Here is a 24,526-nt window from a genome sequence, read left to right on the forward strand (position 1 = left end):
GGATTACTTGCATGCCAAACAGCATAAGCAGTAAGCGATTGCACAACTAATGGATCGGATCTAAGCTCTGCGGTCCTGCCACATCCAGTCATGAATGGTGATGGACAATTAAACAACTCACTGGAGGAGGAAACTCCACAACTATCTCCATCCCTCAATGATGGACGAGCCCAGCACATCAGTGCAAAAGTTAAGGCTGAAGCATTTTCAACAATCCTTTAGCAGAAGTGCCGAGTGAATGATCCATCTTAGCCGTCTCCAGAGGTCCCCAGCATCACAGTTGCCAGTCTTCAGTTCACTCCGTGTGATATCAAGAAATGGCTGAAGGCACTGGATAATGCAAAGGCTATGGACCCCAACAAAATCCTGGTAATAGTACTGAAGACTTGCTGCACCCCTAACCAAGCTGTTCCAGTACAGCTACAATTCTGGCATCTACCCTGCAATGTGGAAAATCGCCCAGGCATATCCTGTACTCCAAAGCAGGACAAATCCAACCTGGTCAATTACTGTCCCAGCCAGTCTATTCTGCATCATCAGTAAAGTGATAGCGCTGTTGATGACCCGTTCCATCAGGTGGCACTTGCTTAGCAACATCCTGCTCACTGAAGCTCAGTTCAGGTTCCACCAGGGCCACTCAGCTCTTGACCTCATTACAGCCTTGGCTCAAACATGGACAAAATAGCTGAACTCGTGAGGTGAGTGAATGCCATTGACATCAAGGCAGCATTTGACCGAGTGTGGCATCAAGGAGTCCTAGCAAGACTGGAATCAATTGGAATCAGGGAAAACTTGCTGCTGGTTGGAGTCATACCTAGCACCAAAGGAAGATTATTGTGGTTGTTGGAGGTCAGTCATCTCAGTTCCAGGACATCACTGCAGGAGTTCCTTAGGGTAGCCTCCTATGCACAACCATCTTCAGCTGCTTCATCAATGACCTTCCTTCCACCTTAAGATCAGAAGTGGGCATGTTCGCTGCTGATTGCACGATGTTCACCATTCGCAACTCTTCAGATACTGAAGCAGTCCAGGTGCAAATGCATCAAGACCTGGACAGTATCCAGGCTTGGGCTGACAAGTGGCAAGTAACATTGCCTGGCACCTGTGTGGCATGAATGACCAAAATAGAATCTAATCATTGCCCCTTGACATTCAATGGCATTACCATCGCCGAATTCCCCACTATCAACATCCTGGGGATTACCATTGACCAGAAACTAAACTGGACTAACCGCTGTGGCTACAAGAACAGGTCAGAGGCTGGTAATCCTGCAGCGAGTAATTTGCCACATAACGCGTGTGCGCACACTTGTACACGCACGTGCACAATCTCCAAGGCGCAGGTCAGGAGTGTGACGGAATACTCTCCACTTGCCTGGATGAGTGCAGCTCCAACAACACTCCAGAAGCTTGACACCATCCAGGACACAGTCTGCCTGATTGGCATCCCCCACACATTCGCTCCCTCCATTACTGATGAACAGTGGCAGCAGTGTGTACCATCTACAAGATGCACTGCCGGAACTCGACCAAGGTACCTTTAGTACCTTCCAAACCCATGACTGCTACCATCTAGAAGGACAAGGGCAGCAGACATGGGAACACCACCCCCTGGAAGCCCCACTCCTAGCCACTCACTATCCTGACTTGGAATTATATTGCTGTTCTTTTACTGTCGCTGGGTCAACATCTTGGAACTCCCTCCCTAACACCACAGTGGGTGTAGCTACACCACAGGAACTAAAGCTGTTCAAGGAGGCAGCTCACCGCCACCTTGAGGGCAATTGAGGATGAGCAATAAATGCTGGTCTATCCAGTGATGCCCACATCCCATGAATTTAAAAAAAAGACCTGGGTGTTGTCAGCATACATGTGGAAGTTGACAGTTTTCTCATCTACATGCTCCCCCTTGGTGAGATCATCCAGAAACAGTTCAATGGTAGACCATTGGTGGACACCAGTGGTAACTGGGAATTGGAAGAGCAGCCATTGATGGCAATTTTCTGGCTACGATTTGATAAGAATGGAACCAGGTCAGTGTAGTCCTACCCAGCTGGACAACGATAGTGATGCATTGGAGGATGGTTGATCAACTGGCAAAGGCTGCAAACAAGTTGAGAAGCATGATGAGAAATAGTTCACTTTTAAGAACTGTTTTCGTGCTGTGACAGGGTTGGAAACCTGATTGGAGGGATTCAAGCATGGAGTTCTGGGAAAGATGGGCATTGGGAGGTGACAGCATATTGAAGAAAGGGAGGTTGGGGATGGAGTGGCAGTTTGCAAGGATGGAGGAGAGGGGTGGTGATGGCAGACTTGAAGGAGAGATCTGTTAAGACATGAGAGCCAGGTGAGGAAATTGGGTGGTCTGTAGTTTATTGGGAATATGGTTAAGACCATGGGCAAGATGAGGGCGAAACTTGAAGGCTAGCGATAAAGCTAATCATAGAATGGAGTCATCAGAATGTGAAATCCTCTGTGCAGAAGTGATACAATTCCACCAGAACGATGCAGGCCTAAGGCAGTGTTTGGGGGGAGGGGGTGGGAAGGAAACTTTGGAGCAAGTTTGACCTAGTGGTCTTGGGGAAGGGAAGGAAATGACAGGAAGGCAAATGGTCTCCGTCATGAAGGCAAAGTCCATGAGCTCCTCGCACTTTCAGATACAACAGTTCACTGATTCAAAGGCCCTCCTGAATAAGGTTGGTTGAAATTTAATGACAGTCATTGCAATGGGACAATTTGTCCAGTTACTCTGAAGTTTCAGGAGCAAAATTTAGATTAATTGTTCTGCCTCTGATTCCATCTCTAACCCAGCTCCTGAAAGTGGCAGGATAAAGTGATAACTTTTCTTAATAAAGAGGTGTGAACGTTGGTTTGATTAAATAGAGGCATTTACAGCAACTTCACCCCTTATCCGGCGTTCCAAAATCCAGAAGGACCCAAAAAGCAGTTACATTCGAAGTTGGCAACACCCCTGCCCTGGAAACCACTGTACAATCCTCATAAGGCATGACTGTCCCATTATATCTTTTATTAACAAAGGGTCAATTTACAGGATTCTCTCCCAACCCAGTTCTTTTACTGTTTACTTTTTAAATTTAAAAGATTTTTTTTTTTGTAAAGTTGGCAGTGGAGGGGTACTTCAGGTACACTGCGTATCCAGGTCATGATGTGTTGATCCTCTGCTCGTTGGATCCAGCCTTACTTATTTCATGTCAGGATCACTATGTGGAAGCCGACCTGGTCTGCCCCTCTCTCTCTCTCTCTCTCTCTCTCTTCCACCCCCCCGCCATTGTGGTTGGGTCTGGTGCGGCTGAGAAATCAGCCTGTCTTTTTACGTTTCAATTAATTATCCTATCTCTCGCTCTCTCTGGGGCTTCAGATAAGACACTGCACTTTAGGAAAGTTAAGACTTTGGAAAGCATTTAGAGAAAACTTAAGCAATACTGTGGCTTATGAACAGAAAATTCTGGAAATACTCAGAGCTGGTAGCATCTGTGGAGAAATGTGGTCAGCTATGCTGTGGAAGCTAATGTTTCTGGTCAGTGACCAGATTAGTGAAGGAGAGGTTTAATAGGTTCAAAATTATGAAGAATTTTGATGGCAACAATTTATTTATTCCAATGGCCCAGTAATCAGACCACCAATTTAAGGTAATTTTGTTTGAAAAAGATGAGAGATGAGATTTTTAGTGCAGCTAGTTATGATCTGGAATGCACTGAAAGGGTGGTGGAAGCAGATTCAATAGTAACTTTCAAAAAGAGAAATGACTTTATGCTTGAAAAGGAAGAATTTTAAAGGCAACTGTGGGGAGTGGGTGCACAAAAACAGGAGGATTATTTGAATAGTGCTTTAAAAGAGCTGGCACAGGCATGATGGGCTGAATAGCTCCCTATGTTGTAAGATTTTTTCTCTGATTTGGTTCACACGCAACATAGCTCCAGAGGCCAGTTAGAGGACACTTTTAATTGTAAAAACAGTGTCAGCAAATATTAATTTGTCAGTGACCATATAGTTAACTATAGCCATGTGATGCATCACTATCTTTCTGCAACAGCCTTTTTTAAAAAAAAATATTTGCAAGGCTAACCAAGTTCCCCCTGTCCATGTTAGCAGCTATTCAGTATCTTGGACAGTGGCCATTTCTTCTATGTGAGCGTGACCAATGGGTGGTGTTACCCCTACCTCACCGTGATAGGCAAGCTGTCATTTGATATTTAGAGATCAGAACTTTCCAGTAGTGTTTACAGCATGGTGCAGCAACTTTTCTTCACCCTCCCTGCCCCAGCTTGTCTGAGATCACCACCACCACCTGTGCTGGGTTAAATGGGACAGTATAGCTGACTACATTGCTTCCTTTTTGGTGAAAAGCATTTCTGGGATTTTGATGGAATGTAAGAAGGTACTCTAAAGCCCCAGGACTTGATTATAACTTGTAGCACTGCTACTGAATAGCACAAATTAAACTTGTTGATAGGGGTATAATTGAAATATTGTGCGGCCCTCTTGTAATACAAAGGACACAATAAGTATTTAGCTGGAAATTTTTGTGCTGACGTGATCCAATCTGCACATGTTTTAAAGTTGCAAGAAGCATTAATTGTTGGTTGCAGGTACGTAAACAATGGCAGCATGCAGAACGACATGACTTTCAGTAGGCTATATCTTTTGTGGTTGTTTGGAATAATATGCATTATTGTCTTGATGCAAATTAAATGTGGCTACAGAATATGCTTATTGAGCACGCTCAGCTGATTGTGTCTAGACTTTTATTAAGGTTTGAATGTTTTAGCAATGCAGTAACTTTTTCTTGGTTGCTAACAATTTAATACTGGTTAATACTTTGCTACAAATGAAATTGTTTTAAAAATTTTTAGAGATACAAGTGAATAATGGCCATTTGGAAAGGGTGTGTTTTATATCTGAGCACAACTACCTTCAGCTAGCAAGGGTAGCAGGAAAACAGATGCACGTGGTTTGTCAGCATTCCAAAGTATCTAGATGAGCAGTTAATCAAATGATAAGCAAAGGGCTTGATATGCTGAAATGGTAGTCAGTTTTCAAATTCTGAAGACTTTTTAAGGGCAGACGAATGCTGAGGGTACCTCAGGTGAGGAAGCATCTGTGGAGAAGAAAAAATATGACTAACCTTTCATACCTTATGACCCTTCATAAGATTCCTTTTTTGTTTCCCCCGTGTTCTATCTTTGACTCTTCCCTTTTTTATGTTTGACTTCACTATCTCCGTCTCCTGGAGGTATACTGTCCACTGATATGTGCTACAAGCCCACTGACTTCTATAGTTACCTCAATTATTTTGATTCTTCCCACTCTGCTTTGTGAAGGGACTCCATTCCCTTCTCCCAGTTTCTCTTTCCAATGCCATCTTCCAAACAACTTCTGAAATCTTGCCTTTGTTCATTAGCTGAATTCAACCATGTCCAGCCCACATCCCAGTTTTCCTTCCTTTATTCATCCCAAAATCAAGGTCCTCTCCTTCTTCTAGCTTCTACATTCAATGGGTATTCCACTGCCGTCTCCAACATCATACCATGATTAAACAGATATCCTTCCCTCCTCTCTCCTTCCAGAATTTCCTGTGACATCTTGGTGTTCTCCTCCATCACCCCTAACATATGCTCTCCTTACCCAGGACATTTCATGCAAGCTTAGGAGATATCATACCTATATCTTTCACTCCTTCCATACCATTATTTGTTGCCTCCAGAACTCTTATGAGAGACAGTGATTTTCTTGCACTTCCTCTAACCTGGAATTGTATTTTTCACTCATGGTGCAGTCCATTTACATTGGCGAGGCCGTCAGATTGTGTAGTAGCTTTGTGGTACACCACTCAGTCCAACAGTGTGACCCTAAGCTTTCTGGTCATCTGCCACTTTAACTCTCCATCTCACTCCTACTTTGATCTCTGTTTTTGGATGCCTGTACTGTTCTATTGAAGCTGAATACAAGCTTGGAAACAGAACCTCATATGTTTGTTTTTACAGCCTTCTGGGCAATGTTAACCATGGTTTCAATTTTCTCTCAGATATTTGCTTGTAATGTAGGATAGGTGCACTGGAGTTTCCATGAATCAGTGAATGATTTGTAGCTAACGCAGTCTTCACCATTTTACCAAATTTTCCACGCTCCCCCGACCGCCTCTTCTGCATCTGCTTCTATTTATTCTCTTGGTTTGTAGTTATCTTTAAATTGTCTAATTTCTCACATTATTGCCTTTATTATTTTGCGCCTTTGTCATTTCTGCCATTTGCTCTGCCTAGTCATAGATAACTATTTTCTCCCTGCTCTTTGTTCCTTGTTATAAGCTGCTCGTCTGTAATGACGTATTCCAGTTCTGGCCTGAAACATTGACCCAGATTTTGCAGCAGGAATCACAGCAAAACTGCCGGCGTTTGTTGCCATTTACTCGACTGAAACTGATGGCAACTTTAGGAGCCTGCAGATGTGCAGAATAATGAAGATATCCAGAAGTTATTGTCAGGGATTCAAAGCTCCTTCAGCGTGTATGCTGCTAAGGTCCCCCTCCCAGATTTAATTGCCGTCTTAGGAATTGCAATGATAACTTAAAAGGTTTTTACAATTAGTCCCACTAAGTTGGACCTTGTTGAACGAGAGCTAACTGGGTTTTAAGTGTCCTTGCATCATAATTACTGTTAAACACCCTCACTAGCCTTGAAAAGCTAATTCTATATTTGTGGCATGTCAAATTTCTCAACATTTTTATAATGTTTATCATTTTTGTTTACCATTTTAATTTCTATCTTTTATTTTGCTTTAAGTTAAAAGTGAATCTATTCAGTGGTTTTAACTTCTTGTTTAGCCATGTGTAGGCTGCTTGCTGACATCATTTCTGGACTCCTGGAGATCCCCCTGACTGGGCGCCAGATTAAAATTGCCATTAGAAAAGGGGAAGTTTGCACCTCAGATGGGAAGTTTTCTTAGGTCAACAGGCAAAATCTAGGCCATGAAACAACCCTACCTTCCCCTCCATCAATTTTTGGTTGTCAGAGGTTATGTTCTCAATGTGTAACTAAAGCAGGTTACAAATATGTAATAACTTGTGTGAAGCAGTTCATCCTAGTCTAATTTGTAATTTTGATTCTGAGAAAAAGTTAGGATAACATACCTGGTCCTACTCATGTTCAGTGTCCTAGGATTGCAGTAATGGAAATACTCCTGTGTATTTGCCTAGGTTAGTGAAAATAAGTAGTGAAAATAGGATTGCCAGTTCAGTGTGAAACTTGCTTTGTTTTGCAAAATTTGAAAAGGAACTATTTTCAGTTTTATATAACACTGAAGCGTAGTTTAGTGGTTCTGCTGTGTACTAGTTAATGCCTGTAAATGAATGGGAACTGATGTTACTGCTGCAGGGGTGGCATTTCTAATGCAAATGGGCAGTGTGTCGCTAGAGATGGTTTGGGCACCTAGCCAATCTGTAATCAGGAATTCAGCCTGTGGGGAATTGTGGAGCTGGAATGAACTTGGTGAGAAGTGTTGGCAGCATCAGCATGATGATGGCTGCACCATTGAACAGTTGAATTCACAGCATCCCCTTTTAGGAGCACTTAAGGGAAGGGAGGTTGTATAAAAATCATATGTTCGCCTACCCCAAGCAGATTGGGTACAACTGTGTAATTAGTTTTATTTCCCCATGAATGACTATTATTGGATCTGTGCCACTATTAAAGCCTCTCCATATTAATTTAGAGTGCAGGACTATTATGCTTAGAAATTAGGGTTGCTTGATCCAGAGACCCTTGATTTCAATGCCAAACCGTATAATTGGGAGGAAGGAATAAAACCAAATCCTTTTAATATGTACTCTGGTTGCAAATCTGAAGTACATAAGAGGTTGGGTCTTGGCATCAAGTGCAAGCTTGCCTCTTTGTTTAAGGGGAATAGCACCATTCAATCAGGTTGGAAATACTTCAGTAGTACCACATGTCCTTAAACATTTCATAATTATTGTGAGAAAATGAGGTGATGATGAACTAAATATTATATTGGGAAGCTTACAATGATTTGATTCAAGCTGATATATTTATGTGGCTTCCCTTTAAATTGGTTTCAATCTTGAGTGGGACGTGCACCAAAATATTTTAATTAAAAGCTGCTATGTTTCAAATGATTTTACTAAAATTAAAATACTCCTCCTGCATACCATGAAATGAGCACTATTGGTGCAATAAAATTGTATACTTCTCTCTTTTTGCATTCTTGCTGATTTTCAGTGGTGTACTAATCTGAATCTAGATCACAAAAGAATGATGTATTTCTCATAAAAGATGAGAGAACTTTGAAGAAAGAGGGGGCTATCCATTAGTATGGGCTCCAGTTAAATTTGGCTGGGATCAGTGTCTTGACATTGTATAACTAGGGTTGTGGATAGAGCTTTAGTTGAAAAGGGGTGGGGTTCAGGTGAAGAGAAGGGAATGGTCTAGCAATTTGCGTACAGACAAGTGGAGTGGGATAGGAAGTTACAGAGCTTAACAAAATGGTGCATCAGCAAATAAGGTACATGCAAACAAAACTTAAAGGCCCTACCTATGCAAAGCATCTGCAATAAGATGGATGAACTAGTGATACATAGGTAAATGGTTTAGATCTAATCACCATTACAGAGACATGACTATAAGATAACCAAGGTTGGAAAGTAAATATTCCAGAGTATGCCACAGTTTGAAAAGACAGACCGAATGGAAAAGGAATAGTATTATCCCTAGTAATGGATGATGTAAGAACAGCAGTGAGAGAGGTTCTTGTCTCAGAAGATCCGCATGGGTAGAGATGAGGAATAACAGGGTCAGGAAATTCTGGTGGGAGGTGGTGACAGCCATTCAGTCCCTTGAGCCTGCTCTGTCATTTGATAAGATCATGACCGATCTGATTGTATCCTGATCTCTTTCCTCCTTGCCCCCCACCCATAACTCTTGGACTCCCCTGTTGATCAAAAATCTATCTAACTCAACCTTGAATATGTCCAATGACCTAGCCTCTACTGCTCTCTGGGGAAGAGAATTCCACAGACTAATGTCCATCCTCCATCTCAGCATTAAATGTGAGACCCCTAATTCTTTAAACTATGTCCCTAGTTTTAGGCTCCCTCTCATCCTCCCAGCATGCACCCTGTCAAGTCTCTGTTAAGGAGACCAAAACTGTAGACCATGTTCCAGATGTGATCTCACCGAAGGACTTGGACAGCTATAACAACGCTTCCTTACTTTTATATTCTACTCCCTTTCCCATAAATGCCAACAGTCCATTTGCCTTTCAAATCATTTGCTGTACCTGCTTACTAACCTTTTGTGATTCATGCACCTGGACACTCGGATCTCTCTGTACCGCAGAGTTCTGCAGCCCCTCTCCATTTAAATAATATGCTGCGTTTCTATTCTTGCTGCCGAAGTGGGCGAGTTCACATTTTTCCACATTATACTTCATCTGCTAAATCTTTGCCCACTCACTTAACCTGTCTAAATCCTTCTGCAGACTTTGTCCTCTTGACAACTTATTTTCTTATCCATCTTTGTCATCAGCAAATTTAGCTACCATACGTTTGGACCCTTCATCCAAGTCATTAATAAAAATTGTAAGTAACTGAGGCCCTAGCACAGATCCCTGTGGCACTCCATTAGTTACAGCTCACCAACCCTAAAATAACCCATTTATCCCTACTCTCTGCTTCCTGTTAGCTAAACAATCCTCTGTTCATGCTAATATGAATCTTACTCCCCTAATGAGCTCTTATTTTTTCTTGTAACCTTTGAAGCACCTTTTATCAAATGCTTTTTGGAAATCCAAGCACGCCACATCTACAGGCTCCTCTTTATCCACCTTGTTACTTCCTCAGCGAACTCTAATAAATTAGTCAAACGCCCTTTCTCTACTCAAAAAAAAATCATGTTGGCTCTGCCTGATTGTATTCTGATTTAAATGTCATGTGCTTACCTCCTTAATAATGGATTGTAGCATTTATCCTATGACAGGTGTTAGGCTAACTGAGTGGTTTCTTGGCCACCTAACAGTAATTCCATCACTGGACAAAACATTGAGCAAGAAATAATTGCATTTGTTACAAACTCCAATGTAAAATCTGTTGGAGACTTTGATCCAGCCTGTATGAAGATTAATAAAAGTAGCAAAAATGGTCTGGAAGAGGAGTTTGTAGAATTGTTTTCATGACAGTTTCCTGGAACAATATGTTGTGGAACTGACTAGGGACAAAGTTATTTTAGACCTAGTATTGTGCAATGTGACAGGGTTAATTACTGTTGTAATCTCATAGTGAAAGATCAACCGGCAAAAAAAGTAATCATGATGCAGTTGAAGTGTACAAGTTTGAAGGTGACATACTCCAGCCCCAAACAAACTTAAATTTATAACTGTGTAACTAGCTTTGTTTGAGGGGAGAGCTGGTTAATGTTCAAGATAGACTAAAATGCATGGCTAAATAAACTGAGAAACGTCTAACAATACATTCCATTGAAAATCATAAATGCAAGTGAGAAAAATCTTATCTTTGACTTACTAAGGAAGTTGAGGATAACAGATTAAAAGAAGAGGCTTCTAATGTTGCAAAGAACATTAGTAAGCCGGAGGATTGGGAATGTTTTAGAAATCAGAAGGCCACCTAAAAGTTAATTTAAAAATGGAAAAAAGAAATCGGTAAAGTAGCCAGGAATACAAAAACAGATTGTAAAGCTCTTTACAAGCTTATGATAAGGAGAGTAGCTAAAACAAATGGTCCCTTGGAGGCAGAGAGAGGAGAAATTATCATACTGAATGAGGAAATTGCAGAGGTGTTAAGTAGCCTGTGTTCATGGTAGAAGACACAAATTCCATACCAGAGATAGAGGAAAACAAAGGGGCTAAAAAGAGAGGAACTTCAGGAAATTAATATCAGCAAAGGGAAAAAAAGTACTAGAGACAATCAAGGGTCTAAAATCAATAAATCCCCAGGACCCTGGTGGCCTACATCCCAGAGATAGTGGATGTGCTGATTATGATTTTCTAAAGTTCCCTAGATTCTCGCACAGGCCCAGCAGACTTGGAGACGTGACTCCGCCATTCAAGAAAGGAGGGAGAGAGAAAACTGGGAAATACAGGCCAGTTAGCCTGACATCAGTCATCAGGCAAATTCTGGAATCTGTTATTGAGGAAATCTTACTGTGCTTAGAAAATCATAATGTGATTAGGCAAAGTCAATATCTTTTATGAAAGGGAAATCCTGTTTGACAAATTTAGTTTTTTTTTGAGGATGTAACTAGTGGGGTAGATAAAGGGGAACCAGTAGATGCCATTTCCAAAAGGCATTCGATTAGGTGCCACACAAGGTTAATGGGCAAGATGGGGGTAATATATTAGTGTGGCTAGAGGATTGGTTAATAGACAACAAGCTGAAAGTAAATAGGGCATGATCAAGTTGGCAGACTGCGATTAGTTGAGTGCCTCAAGGCACAGTGCTAGGGTCTCCACTATTTACAACCAAAATGACTTGAATACATTGCTCTCGATCTCCATTTAAGTTTGCTGATGATACAAGGCTAGGCGGGAATGCAAACTGAGGAGGACACTGAGGCTGCAAAGAAATATAGACGGGTTAAGTGAACGGCAACAAGGTGACAGATTGAGTATTATGTGGGTAAGTGTGAGCTTATTCACTTTGGTAGTAAAAATACAAAAGCAGAATATTTTTTAAAAGGTGTGAAGCTTGATCAAAAACCAGAGGATACAATTTTTAAGGTCATTGGTCTTTTGCCAATGAGATAAGTGGTTAGGATCTGGAATGCACAGAATGTTGTGGCTTTCAAAAGAGAATTGGACATTTTATCTGAAGAGGAGAAAATTTGCAGGGCTATGGGGGAAAAGGTTGGGACAATGTGACTAGGGTCTTGCAGTGAGCTGATGCAGGCACGACAGGCCAAATGGTTAAAGCACAGAAGGTAACCATTCTGATTCAATGATTGATGTTTGGAGGGACTTTGCACTCAAACAGGGAATGCAACGTTAGCATGCAGGGACAGTGTGACAGTTGTGCAGGATTTTGGTGAGACCAAATCTGGAATCTTGGTGATGGTGCAGAGAAGGTTCACTAGATTGGTACCTGGGATGAGAGGGTTGTCCTATGCTAGGCTTAGTAAATTGGACTTATAACCTTGGAGTTCAGAAGAATGAGAGGTGATCTTATTGAAACATAGAAGACTCTGAAGGGGCTTCACAGAGTAGACTGTTTCTTTTCCCCTACCTGAGGAATCTAGAACACGGGCACTGTCTCAGAATAAGGGGCTGATCATTTTGAACTGAAATGAGAAATCTCTTTACTCAAAGGGATGAGAATCTTTGGAATTCTGTACCTCAGAGTTGTGGATGTGCCCTCATTTGAATATATTCAAGGCTGATAGATTTTTGGTGGTATGGGGAAGCGGTGGGAAAGTGAAGTTAAAGCCAGAGATCAGCCATGATCATATTGAATGACAGAGTAGGCTCGGGACAGTATAGGTTATTCCTATTCCTATTTTCTTATATTAAATTACCTAGTTAGTTATGTTTTAAATGTATCCACTGCAGTTTTTTTGTCTGTTTTTAGATGTTTAATATGAAGTTAATGGTGGCAAGGTTGGTATCATTTCCAGTTCAGCTAGTTTGATTTATGTCTTGTGGGTACCCCAGTCACCAGCTTTGATTGCCATCATTTAAATGAAGCACAAAGTATTTTATTGACTTGATAAATATTGATTGTTATACTTGGCAGGCTTTGATTAGCAAATTTGTTATTTTTGTAAACTTGCAGATCTAATGTGTTTGTGTGGGGAGAAACATATTTCAGTACAGTAAATTTGGCAGTGTTGAGATCTAATATTGCTGAAAGAATTTTCCTTTTCTCATTTTTATCCCTTAAATATTCTCCTGAAGGCAGCAAGCTCTGGCTTGAGATTGATTCCAAGAGTGCCTGTCACTTCCTGTTGCCCTTTACAAGTGTTTCATTACTTGTCTTGAGTCTTGACAACAAATGTCTTGTCTGTGGAAAATCATTTATAACGCACCCAATCCCATTCTAAACTGGGATGTATATGTGTACTGAGAATTGCTAAATGGCACTCAAGTGCAGAAACTGTGCCTAATTTTCTATTCTCCCTGATCCTAAGGCTAATTCCTATTTCATCTTGACCAACCAAGCATTGCCCGGTGATCAAACCTGGATCTTTTCTTGTTTGTGATCCAGTCACTTACTGTACAATGAAAACAAAAAATGCTGATAAAACTCAGCAGGTCTGGTAGCATCTGTGGAGAAAGGAACAGCGTTAACGTTTCGAGTCCATATGACTTATTCAGAGCTGAAGAAGTGTTATATGGACTCAAAACATTAACTCTGTTTCTCTCTCCACCGATGATGCCAGACCTGAGTTTTTCCATCATTTTCTGTTTTTATTTCAGATTTCCAGCATCTGCAGTATTTTGCTTTTTTTCACTTACTGTGCAATTTGGGTGATGTCATTTCAGCTGGTTAAGGAGGACATATTCTAGTTTGTGTAAGGGAACGGTTAAGAGACTGGCAAGGAGAATTTTGGGAAGACCTGTATGGAGGTAGGAAGGTTGGTAACTAATCCATAAGTGAATAGAGGCCATCTTATTGTTGAACAAAATGGATGGGGTGGTGAAATTCAGTTCTATGTTAAACAGCACACAAGTTGTATACTACTACTTGAGTGAAAGACTGAGGAAATGTGACTCTGGCATGCTTTGGTAGTTTTCCATAGGAGGAAAATGAGGTGGGGAAAGGCTTGGCTAGAATGCAATTTTTGTGATTTGAGGTTTATGTAGGATTCATTACTGTAGCAGTACCTTAAGGTCAGTGCACAGTAGTCCCTTTTTTATGTTGTTATTGAGGTGATTCCTTTGCTTTGTTACCCAGAGCAACCATTTCACATTACACCAAGATGTTTGATCTGGTCAAATTTGACTAAAAAGAATAAAAATGAGTGCAGTTTACACACAACATTTAATCTGTCAGATAAGGGTTCTGTCTACACCTGTTTGTAGCTTTCCTACAAAAGTTGCCACTGAACCTACACCTCCACAGCTTTTTGGATAATTGTGCACTTGAAATACATTTATCGCAGGTTTTACAGTTCTTGCCAGATAATGTGGAATAAATTCTGCAATATAAGCAGGGTTGCAGAGTTGCACTTAGTAATAGCATAAACGTGGCTTCCTCTTCTGTTCTTGAGCTTTGGAACTGCATGATGTAGTATCTAATTTTGACAGAGGACATTGTAAACTCCATAGTGTGGTATGTTTTATGAACTTAAGTTTGTGGCATCTGTTTCTTCAGACTTCCTGTCATTTTCCACAATCATGATGGTAATGAAGAGTTGATGTACATTCGGTAATGGGTGAGCTAGGTAGTTTACTAAAAAAAATTACATTTTGTACAGTGTCTTCAATGTAAAAATAGCCCAAGACAGTGTTGTGAGGAGGAAATCTAAATTAAGATCTGGCCACTGAATTTATTTTTGGACGGAGGTGTTTAGGAAGGGAATTTCAGTAGGGCTGACATAGCTGAAGGCTGTGCAACAAATAGTGGGGAGAGGAGGATGTACCAAAGTCCCAAAGGATGCCTTAGTGGATACAAGGCTAGAGAATGTTGCAAATACAGTAGGGTGGGGCAAGTTTGTGAATATGGGGATGTGCAGATGAGAATTTTAGATTCATTGTTTTAAGTGAGGAAAAGAGTACTTTAGAGATAAGAAGAGAAACCATTGCCAGTGCTGTTCTGCCTATGATTGGCTAAGTAAAGGTGTCGCCAGGAATGGGTAGTCCCCCTGAGTTGGAACAGAAGCTGCAGGCTGGGATTTATAATGTCAAAGGCTGCAGAGAGAACAAGGATGGAAAATATGCCGCCCAAGTATTTAAAAAATTTTGGTGCATAACTAGAGTCCTGGTTTGACTACACCTGAAGTACTGTGAACGTTTCTGGGCACTGCACCTTGGAGGAAGTGCAGCACACATGAACCAGAATGTTAACAGGGCATCAATGGTTAAGTTGAGTGATTTGAATGAACACTTTAGGATTTTGAAGGGAATGGAGGGATAGAAAAATAGAGGAACTTTCTGCTAGTGGGGGTATCTAGGATAAAGAAATGTAACCTTAGATAACACACTACAATGTGTTAAATGTGTGAACACTTCCACAAAAAGCAGCAAATATTAGTTCAATTAATAATTTTAAATGCGAGATTTGCTAAGTTCTTTTGCTAGATAAGGTTATAAAAGGACATGGGGAGATGGTGGCATAGTGGTTTTGCCACCAGACTAGTATTCCAGAGGATAATGCTCTGGTGACCTGTGTTTGAATCCCACCATGGCAGATGGTGAAATTTGAATTCAATAAAAATCTGAAATTAAAGTCTGATGACCGTGAAACCATTGCCAGTTGTTGTTTAAAAACCCATCTGGCTCACTAATTTAGGCATGTGCATCTGCTGTCCTCACCTGGCCTGACTCTAGACCCACAGCAATGTGGTTGACTCTTAAATGCCCTCTGCAATTAGGGATGGGCAATAAATGCTGGCCTAGCCAGTGACACCCACATCCCATAAACGAATAAAAAAAAATTGAGGCAAGATGGATGGGATTAAGGTACAGATCAGCCATCATCCCATTGAATGGTGGAACAGGCTCGAGGGACTCGATAGCCTACTGTCTTCCTATATAAAGTGTAGAAATATGTTCCTTTATTATCATATCTGAATGTAAACCATCAGGCCTTAAAAGTGCCAAGGGCCCATTAGAGGTGCTGTATATCCTTGGGATGCTCTAAAGAGCTTTGCAACCTATGGATTACTTTGAAGTACAGTCGCTGTTGTCTTGGAAAACACGCAAATCTAATTTGCACATAAATACCCTCAAACAGCAACTGAATAATTAAGCAGTTAACTTTGATATTGATTGAGGGACGAATGTTGGACAGTGTACCAAGATAACTTCCTGCTCTTTGAATAATGCCATTGGACCTCTTGGGCCTACTTGAATAGCTAGGCGGGGCCTTTTTTTAAAAAAACATAGCCATCAGCTCAGTACTGCAAGTTTTAGCCTGGTTTATGTGCTCAAGTCTAGTGGTATTTGAACAAAGACTTGTTCATTGCTGCTCCAGTTATATAAGGAAAAATGTTGGTCCTGGCTCTGGAAACAATGCTTGCCATTAGAATAGGTGACTTTGACACATGCCTTCACTGACAGCATAAATTAATTATGGTATCGTGAGAGACCATCATTAGACTGACTAATTAAGGTGCCCCTGCTTGCCTCAAGTCAGTCAAGTGGTTTAGCCATTTCAAACTGAGGACTTTTGGCAGCCATTCTGTAAAATACCAACTTTAATGGTCACCATTCCAACTTTAAACAACTCCGCAAACATGTACGTATTGTTTTGAAGTGGTTGCTGTAGGAACTGGCCTGCAATCTAAGCGTGGCAAACTGAACGGTGCCAAGAGTGGCAGTTGATGATGCAGATTGACTTCAGAACATGGCTCTCTAGTTTTAAATGAAGCGTCATTAGTCTTGAAATTGAGAATTAAATATATGTAGGGCAACTAGTTTGCTTTGCATATTGGCCTTTCCCTGGCTTAAGATGCATGTAAGAAAATATTGAAGCAATGAATGGTAAAATATGTAAAGTTCTGGTTAATATTTTTTAAAGCCCAAGAGTTGCCCCTGGAATTTTGTTTTATCTATGGGCTAGTCATTTACTTACGGAAATTTAACTAAGTTTTGAGTGACGTAATGGCTGTGCAATTTGTGCACAGATCATTTGGAGGAACAAGCACATTGATGACTATCTTTTTAAATCTAGTTAATACCCTTAAAGGGGTTTAAGGAGTTGTATTCAAGCATCACCTCCTTTAACACAATTCACGTGGCAGAATTTAGAGTTGTATTTATATTGCACATCCCTGTCAACAACTCGGTTCCCAAGGATTCTGTGGCTCTAAAGCATGATTGAAGTTGTGACCCTCGGTGTTTGTAGCGGAGCTGCTCCACGATCCATGAAAATGCTTCCAACAGTGATAATGTGGTGTGGCCTAGCAGAAAGCAGGAGTTGAGGGTGGGTGTTGGTGGCAAATGTGCACAGTTTATTTACTGACACTACTGTTGTGGTCACCATTAGTCTTGATTGTTGTGGGTCCCCTGCTGACCTCCTTCCACTTGTATGCATTCTAAGCTACAATTTCTCCTTTCCTACCCTATCTCTGGAACTGACATTATTCCTATAGAGCAGCCTCCACACACTCGTGATCCAGGACCCTGTCTCTGACCTTGAATCCATTCCCTCCTTTCTTCCACCTTTTGATCACAGAGCCTTCAGCTGACTTCCTTGACATCTTCACCAAGAACCATTTCAGAATCTGTGTTTTTAAATGTTTCTGGTCAACTCTCCAAACAACTTTCTGACTGCTGTGAGTGTTCTTGTTTTGTTCTATTTTGGGAAGCGCATTGTAGCTTATAGCTTTTAAATGCCAATTGTAATTAACCATTGCAAAGGATTATTTTGGTAGAGTTGACTTTAGCCTCTTTCGTTCTTGGTTAAGTTGGAAAAGAAGTTGGGTGAAATGTTACTGTGAAAGGTAAGTGTAAAATGCTAGGGAAGACTACTGAAGTGAATAGCAGAAAAATACAGTCAAGAGGGAAATGGATGGGCTTATGGAGTGAGAAGACATTGAGGAATTTGTGTAGGTGGGTGGAATGTAACTAATAGCAGGCTTATTGGTTTAATAGTCTTTTGCTATTCCTAAAATTGTTATAGTACTGCAGCTGGCTTGATGTTTAATTGGTATAAGACCATTTCCACTCTTTTCTTGGGTAATCTCTTGATCAAGGATGACGTGCTTCCATTCCAGTTCAATGGGTTCTGAGATGTCAAATCCAATGCACAATCTGCAGACTCGGCCACATGCATGGCAGGTGGTGCTCTGAGGGTAGCTGGGTTGGTTGGAGGTTTGTGTGCACCCTCTACCACCTCGACTTATCTCTGCATGCTCCTGACAAAGCCTCTGTGTTCGGTGCCTTCCCAGATGAGCCCTTTTTGTTTTGGTTAGTCACAAGCTAGGGTCTGCGATAAGTCGGTGGGATATTTGACCTTGTCAGGAATGCTTTGAGGACATGCCTAGTGTTTCCGCTGTCTTCCTGGGAGCCACCTGCTGTGACTGAGTTCAAAGAAGAACAGTTGTTTCGGAAGTCTGGTGTTGGGCATACAACCTCCATTTCGTGCTACTCGCCTAAGTTGAAATTGTCCTCCCATGTATTGATGCAGGATCTGCACTATGAATAGCTTGTAAATGTACTGATTTTTAAAGTGCCTATGAACAATAACATAGTGCAGTTATCCTGCAATTAATGGCATCAACTTTGCTTATAGCAGCAAGCTGTATAAATACTTAAGCTAAATATGTAATCTTCTTTTGATTAAAATTTCTATTGGGTATCATTTTTTTTCCTGGTAGTGTAAGAGGGAGAAAACAATAGGCAACATGAGTTTTTTTTTTACATTTCACTTCCAGAGATGTAATATTTTAGTACATTTCTACCTAGTTTAAATGTGGCTCATTTGAAGCTACTGTTTCAGTTGATGAAAATAATTTGTGCATTCTGAAGCTTTTTGCAGCTGTATATAGACACTATTATGCAGGCACATGCTGTAGTGCTGCATTTGGGCCACTAAATCTGTTTCTAAAATTGTTTTTTTTTTAAACCCTTGAGCTTCTTGCAAATTGAAATTTCAATCCCCCTGGGCTGGTCTCTTTATGATTTTATGCTTTTTGATGCAGCTGCAGACACTAACATTACAGTGATAAACTGTTTAAATGTCAGGAATTACTAAGATAAAGATTTTAAGTCAGTTTTAAATTAATACCAGCTCTCTCACTCTTCCCTATTTGCTCCTTTACTTCTAATTTAACCTAAACCTGTCCATCCTTTAACACGAGAGGCAAGTGACAATCCATTGGGAATTGTCTTTTCTTGTGCATTCTGGATGAATGACATTGTCAAATTTGAAGACATGAGCCATTTTGTTTTGTGGGGAAGAAGTGGATTCTGGCCTTAAATCCGATGCATGGACTCAGTTTTTTGAAGCCATTGTAGCTTAGAATTCTGAAGATTGAAATTGTAAACCTATTGATACTTGATGTCACTTTATTATCTGCTAGACACTGTTTGGTGCCAACAACTCAGCAATTCTATTATAGACAAGCCTTGTCTGGTCATGGAAGAGTTGAGATTAAAAACAGTATCTTGGTTTGCACATCAGCCATTTTGAATGTGGGCAGGCTGATGGATCTGCAGCTTCATGGTCCAATCCTCCTTTTTTCCAGGTATCTATGACCCAACTTCTTGATCGAGAGTAGCTAGAATATTCAGGTCACGCAGCATCTGTGGACTGAGATGACTAAAGGTCACTGACTTGAAGTGCAAACGCTTTCTCTCAACAGATGCTGCCTGGCCTGAGTGTTTCTATTATTTTCATTCTTTATTTCAGATTTCCTGCATTTACAGTATTTTTCTTTCATAATCTACTCTCCAAGTTCTGCCTGCTTTATTCTAAGCAGGTTTCTAGGAGGGATAGCAGCAGGTTGGAATTGTTTTATTTTTATCTCCATGTGAAATGCCTGGCTTTGAACTGGCACTTCTGAACACTGACAGAAGAGATCAAATGTTCCAACTGTTACTACTGTGGCAACATGTTTGTGCTCCACCTACTTTTGCCATAAGGGTTATAGAACTTTTAAATCTGCAGCAAGGATTATATCTGTTCACTTCAGATTTTCATTTGTTAAATTTCAGTAAGATAGTATTTTAAGCACTGACGCTGATTTTAGTGTATTTTACTATAAGGTGTTTAAGATTTGGCATGCGTTGTGACACTTGTTTTTTGTGATGCACTGCTATTGTGCATCATTAACAGCCCCCAGAAGTAGATTTGGGCAGCTTTTTTCACCTTTTTAGAAAGGTTTAAAAACATTTCAATTCATTGCTAGCCTTTATCAAGGATGAAAGGGTTGAGGCCTCATGACGGGCAGAAATTCTGCAGGTAAGCATGGCTTGGCATCTGAACTATTATAAGGCCGAACCCAGGATGGTGCTGCATTAGGTTGTCATGAAGATGTCCTGGTTTGGCCTTCGGCACCATCACCAAAGGTCAGTGTTGAACAATGCCTGAGACTAGTTGAAGACCATAGCTTTGTTTGTTCCACTTCCTTCCTTTGTTTCACATTCTCGTGTTAACCACAGATATTCTAGCAATAACTGGCGTAGCGCGCTCAACATTGCTGCTGAAGTGATGTCTGTGAAGACAGTTCTCCACAATCCATATCACCTAGGTGCAGCATTCAGGCAGCAATGGGTGTGGTTGTTGGTCTCCGCATGCTGCTTTAAATGCAGTACCACTGAAAGCATGTCATGATGTGACTGAGTTACTTCAGAAGACCCAGCTAATGTTACTGTTCTGATCTTCAATGTAGGGAACTGCCTTCATAGTCTCCATCTCAGCAGAGAGGCAAATAAAACTCTGCAATCTATTACAAGAATATCTGCAGCTAATATGCAGAATAGGGCTGGCAGTTGGTAACACATTCGTCTTTGATTTGAAGGGTTGGGGTTTCTAACCCCACTCCAGAAACTTGAGCGCAGGAATTTAGGCTGCCACTCCAGCCCAGTAGGGAGGGAGTGCTGTATTGTCTCAGGTGCTTTCAGATGACATGTGGAAAGATCCCACGGTACTAGTTTGAAGAAGAGCAGGGGCATTCTCCTTGGTGAACTACTACTTCAGTTTCAAAGAGGAGTTATATTTGACTTGAAACATGAGCTTGGTTTCTCTTTCCACAGATGCTGCCAGACCTCCTGACTTGTTCCAGCACTGCTTTTTATTTTAGATTTCCAGCATTTACAGTATTTTGCTGTTGTTCTCCTTTTGTGACCTAGATTTATCCCTCCAATCAATATCGCTAAAACGCATTATTTGGCCATTTAAAATTTTTTTTTTGTAGGAGTTGGTGTGCAAATTGGCTGCCGCCTTTCCTACATTTCATCAGTGACTACACTTCAAATGTACTTCATTAGCTGTAAAGCACTTTGGGACGTCCTGAGATCATGAAAGGGCTATATAAATGCAAGGCTGCCTTTCTTCACTGCTCATCTGTGCCATTGAGCCTCCTGTCAGAACATATCTTGATGTGGCACCTCTGCATGTACTGATTCTCTGCCAAAAGCATGTTACGTGCACCCCATCCATAGGTGAGGGTGGAAACAGAACATTAGCAGTGCAGCCTGACTTTGCTGGACTTAATTTTCAACTGACTTTCTATATCTTCAAGGGATAAGAATTTTGATTTATTTACAGTTGACAAACACATTTTGTGTGTTTTTTTTTTAAAATATCTTTGAGCTCATTATTGGTGCTTTTTGGGAAGATGTAATTGTAGTACTGTTAGATGATCTGTTGTATTTTAAATAGCCCCATTATGTGCTGCTCTCTGAAAATTTGTATAAAACTTTCAGTATCTTCCTTAAAACAAATGTATTGTGTTCATATAACTTGGTTTTTGTTTATGGGTATGAAGCCCAACAACGTGTTAGTAGCAGGTGAAAAATAGAATCTTCAGACTGCTGATTTTAATTTGGCCCAAGACTTTAGATGTCCCAGTAGTGTGGATATTTTCTGGGTTATGCCAGTTGCTTTATTAAATTGCTGTGCCATCTGCTCTTAACTCAGTTGGCTACTTGAAATTATCCCATTCATAGTTTTTCTAACACTATCTATTTTGTTACTTAATTCAAATTATTGGAAAGTTCAAATCAATTTTAGCATAAAATTGAATTATCAGGAGTATGCATCTCCCTCTCTTTCCTGAAACCCTTCCAGTTTTCTATCTACTGTCTCGGAATCTTGTTTTGAAACATTTCTTTGTTTTGATGTTGGAACTAATTAGCCTCGCAGCACTGGCTGTTAATCAATTGAACCTTTTGAGAATTGGTGTATTAGGAGTTGCCCAGGTATCCAGTTGCTTTAATTCATGCATCATAAAAACATAAACGCTTCCAGTTTTAGCTTCACTTTCAACGCGATTGTATTTAACAATCGAAAAAACGAGAGCATTTGCAACTTTGCATTTTGCATGGATCTGTTGAATCGATCTAGCTCTCGAGGACGCAATATAACCTGATACAACCTCTCAATGCTCAGCTAATAGATTCCAATGAAAGATTTTTTTCTTTTGTTTTATTTGTACCCCTATGGACTTAGTCAACTGTTCAGTCAACATGTTGTTTATGATTGAGTGCAACTTGATGCCTTTCTGTAATCTAAGCTCAGGATTCTGATGTTTATTACTCTTTAATTTGTCACCTGAGTCCTTGAGGCTTACTTGGAAATATTCAGTATGCTCAATGTAATTACAACAGTGATTTTTTTTTTTGATGACCTAAATCAGATGTGACAATGCAGCAGTTTGATACTACTTTTAAGCACCCCCAAGAACTAATTTTACTGCTCCTATGTTGTGTTGATGATTTGCCATGGAGATCTCCAGTGTCCAGGGCACTCGAGTTATTGTTTGGTCTAGCTTTTTACATGATTAAAACCCCTAAAAGATTCTTATTTCTCATAGAAATTATTTAAACTTCAGAGCTTTTGAAACAGTTTTGTTTGAAATACTGTAGGCAGGGACGCTTTTCAGCTACCACATGTTGCAGAGCCTTTTTCATTGAAATTCCAGAAACATTTTTCTGAATATAGCTGTTGTTTCTTCCATTATAAATGGTGTCAGTTAGCATTAGGTGGATCTGTTTGATCCAGGACAATCAGACATTTAGGAGCAATCCTTCAAAATTAAGGGTGGTCCTTGGGGACAACGTTTTGTCTTTTTTATCATTAACGTTCTGGAAGAGGTTTCTTTCTCCCCTGTTAACTTTATTTACATTGCCTATCTCTTGAGGTAATAGTACGGCCAAAATTCTCAACCACACTGCACTTTTTTTAGTGGGTCACCATGGAACAAATGTGTTGTTCATGCCTGTCACTTCCTGTTTTTTATAATGGTGAATCATGAGGGTAATTCAATTTAATTCCCTATCAGCAGGTTAAATATAAGGTGTTCCTCCTAGCCCCCCCAAATGCTCCAGTTCTTTGTTTAAAAAAAATTGATTCGGAATATAATTTTTTTGACACATAGGAAGAGTTCATACATGAAATATTAACACATCAATTATTTAAGCAGATATTGCCTCACCTGCCAGTAGTTTCCAACCTTTCCTATTGTTATTTCGGATTTCCAACATCTGTAGTTCTCTTGCTTTTGTCAAATGGATCAGCCTTTTCTGCCTCCAGACACATTCCTTTTCTAATAAAGAAATGTCTGTATATAATTGGGCAATGCCTTGATCTTCTCATTCTTTTATTTTTAAATCCCTCAAACCTTTCCCTTCCCTATCCCTGTAACCTCCTTGAGCCCTACAAGCCTCCCAGGTTCAGGCCTCTTCTGCAGATCTCATTTTCATTGCTGCACTATTGGCAGCTGTACCTTCAGTTGCCCAAGCCCTAAGCTCTGGATATTCTCTACTTTTTTAAGACGCTTCTTAGAACCTACTTCTTTGACCAAGCTTTTTGGTCTCCTGTCCTCATATCTCCTTAAGTAATTAGGTGTCAAATTTTGTTAAAATCCCTGTGAAGTACCTTGGAACATTTTTTTAAATTGCATTTAAACCTCCAAAGAGGCTTTTTGCATAGTCAAACTGGTTTCCAGTTGACTGGTATTATCGAGTAGTAATTCCAATTGAAGATTACTGTTGGCAGGAAACCAATACTGGATGAAAACGAGGTGAACGAGCCCATTTTTATGTGCCCCATTGGATTCATGACTGAACTACTCCTAATGTCCTTTCACGTGGCATATTTTTGGTTGATAGTTAACAGTGTGCCCAAAGCTTTAGGAAACTAATTGAAGATTAATGGCAGTGATAGGCAGCTGAACAGGAACAGTGTATGCTTTCAGTTGTGTTGCTGCATTTTGGTACATTGTTAGGTTTATTTAAAACAGGGTAAGAGTATGAAACAAAGTAAGGAATACCCATAAATATTGCTTTCTGCAGTGAAATGGATCAACTACCTGTGGAAAAACTTGCACTTGCAACAAGCTCCTTTTTTTTTAATATGTTGAATGTCCCAAAGTGATTGGCAGAGGAGAGAATAAAGAAGTTGCCGAAGAACAATGCAAGTATTGAGATGACCAAAGCAATATTCTCAAATAATGTTTAAAAATGAAGAAAGGGGTTCCGTGTAGGGCCAAGATAACTCACCTTTTTTTCACCTAAAAGGTGCACTGGAGACCAGAGTTTGCGTACCAGTGCACATCCTCTATTTTACCAAGTCAAAACAAGACAAGTATTTTTGACTCTGTTGGACCATGAAACCAATTGAGGTACATGAGCAGGACTTTTGGTGAAGGATAGGAAG

General features: G+C 40.4%; 1 protein-coding gene across 4 annotated transcripts in view; it reads left to right on the forward strand.

Moving 5' to 3' along the window:
• Nucleotides 1-24,526, forward strand: part of tmem131 (transmembrane protein 131) — a 169,708-nt gene that overhangs the window by 20,321 nt on the left and 124,861 nt on the right. The window contains exon 1 of one of the 4 annotated variants that reach the window (XM_078545157.1): nucleotides 4,378-4,399. The exons of the other annotated variants lie outside the window; for them this stretch is intronic. The gene's annotated coding sequence lies outside the window, so the exon portion shown is untranslated. Of the gene's footprint in view, nucleotides 1-4,377; nucleotides 4,400-24,526 lie in introns of those variants that run through there. 4 annotated transcript variants of the gene reach the window in all.

This window comes from Cetorhinus maximus, chromosome 7, assembly GCF_964194155.1.
Source record: "Cetorhinus maximus chromosome 7, sCetMax3.hap1.1, whole genome shotgun sequence".
In the NCBI taxonomy this organism is placed as follows: Eukaryota; Metazoa; Chordata; class Chondrichthyes; order Lamniformes; family Cetorhinidae; genus Cetorhinus; species Cetorhinus maximus.